Genomic DNA, 2,299 nt, shown 5'->3' with positions numbered 1-2,299 from the left:
AGCAGTCGACTCATCCTTTGCCGGGACCTTCGGATGCTTCCAGCTGTGCCCCAGGCCGCCAGGCCAACGCTACCCTTGGGGCTTGCGACCCATATGCAACAACTCGTGCCAGCGGTGCGATTGCAACAAAAAATAGTGGGCAGATTGTTCTAGAGAAACTGGCCACCCTGTATACGCAATGCCTTAGGACTTCGAGCGTACCGGAATCTTGGAAAAACGCTAATATAATCCTAATTCATAAGGGGACTGATGATGATGATGATGAACCTCGCCAGTCACTATCCAAGCTTGACCAAGCTATAGCCAAAGCGCAAGCCGATCTAGAGAAGGCACGGTCCTTGATGCTTACGACACAACGTGCTCTCAACGAGTTACTAGAAGAAAAGAAAAAAAGTCGAAAGCACAGATTAGTTTCAGAAGGCATCAGCTAGATTCTGGGCCAACAACCCCCTGACCAGCCCTTCTACTCCTCCAATGCCGGATAACACCTCTGCTCCTCCAAACCCATCCCCACAAAAGGTATGCTCGCCGCCCACATCGCAGTCGGCATCCGAAAAACCCGATATGCTTGCGAACGAAAAGATCACGGCAGCATTGGCGGATATCGGGAAAAAACTTGACGCACAAGAGGAGAAGCAAGCCGAACAGACCAACGTAACTACCCAACTGGCCACAATCATGAGGAAAATGTGTGCACTAGACACGATTAGCAACCAGCTTAGCCAAGTTCATGTAGAACAGCAGAGACTCCGCCTTGGGGAAGATTACATTTTACAGCGCCTGGACGCCGTAGAAAACAAGCAGCCATCCCCAACAAAGCACATCTCCGCCGCAAAGCAAAGGTCGGCCCACTACTAACAGCATAAATATGGCGCCTGTTTCCCCCGAAGATACACCGGGCATCCTACAGTGGAATTGTCGAGGTCTTCAAGCTTGTGCATCAGAACTGAATCTTCCATTCGAGCATATAGGTTATCCCAGCATTGTTCTGCTGCAGGAGACCAAGGGAACATCTCCGGGTCTTCATCACTACAAAGCTCTGTTTTCTCCCAGCATCACGCATGCTCATTATGGACAGGAGAAAATACAAGCACAAGCCGCCATTTTTGTACATAGAGACACACCACATGCGCAGCTGGACACCGCCAGCTTCTGCACACCACATCAAGAAATTGTGGCAGCGAGAATACGTTACAACAACAAGCATATAGTCATCGATATCGCATACTACAGACCATCGGCAAAATCACAGGACACAAATTATGATTCGTTACGGCAGCTGAAACACGCCTACCCAAGGGATGTCATTCTGGTAGGTGGGGACTTCAATGCGCCGCATGAAATATGGGGCTACCGAAACTCAAGCTCAAAAGGAACAAGGCTTAATGCAGCCACGGAAAAGTCAGGGCTTTTATTGGCCAATGATATCGACTATCCCACGCGACGCGGTATGCAACCTGGGCAACGTGACACGATTCCAGACCTGACCTGGCACTCTGGCAACATAATTAAGGATTGGCGGTGCGGCCATGAGACAATGGGTAATGATCATTACCCAATTTGGATTGAGCTGAACTGGTCTCTTAGAAAACGAAGACGCACTACCCAAACAGTCAATTGGCAAAAGTTCAGAGAGGCACTCGATGAACATCTAGAGGAACTTCCTGTTGAGGACCTCCTGCGCAGGGCCAAAGAACAAGCCACCACTACCACACTGGTGACAACAGATGTCCCCACACCAGATACCCACCTCCTCAACCTCTGGGAGAACAGGAAGCAGGCAGAGCAAGAATACCTATTATCAAGAAAGGATTATAAGAAATTGCTGACTTTGCGCAAAAGAACAGCAGAGGCGAGATGATACGCTAAGCAGCTCACCCGGGAGAGATGGCTAGACTTCTGTAGCACTCTGTCACACCGTTCCGGTCCAAGGCGCTTGTGGCGCACCTTCCGAGCTATGAATGGTCAAAAGAAGACTAGGAACAACATAGAGAACATCCTGATCCGCACCGGTCAGACCGTCGACGAACTAGAGCATGAGGCAGCATACACCTTTTTCCCGCAGCCAGTTCATTTGCCACCATCCGATATCTACACCCCTCTGCCGTCTGAGAACTCCGACGGCATCGATGCTCCATTCAGCCTGTTTGAGTTGCAGCTAGCCCTTTCGCAAGTGAAGCGGAACAGTGCCCCAGGACAAGACGGAATGTCCTGGAGCATGCTCCGCAACGCAGACACAGCTACTAAGCACAGGCTCCTAGAGTTGATCAACAAGCATTGGCAAGACGGCTCTCTGCCT

This window comes from Dermacentor andersoni, chromosome 1, assembly GCF_023375885.2.
Source record: "Dermacentor andersoni chromosome 1, qqDerAnde1_hic_scaffold, whole genome shotgun sequence".
Classification (NCBI taxonomy): Eukaryota; Metazoa; Arthropoda; class Arachnida; order Ixodida; family Ixodidae; genus Dermacentor; species Dermacentor andersoni.
The sequence above is the reverse complement of the archived record's forward strand: the minus strand, read 5'-3'. Positions refer to the sequence as shown.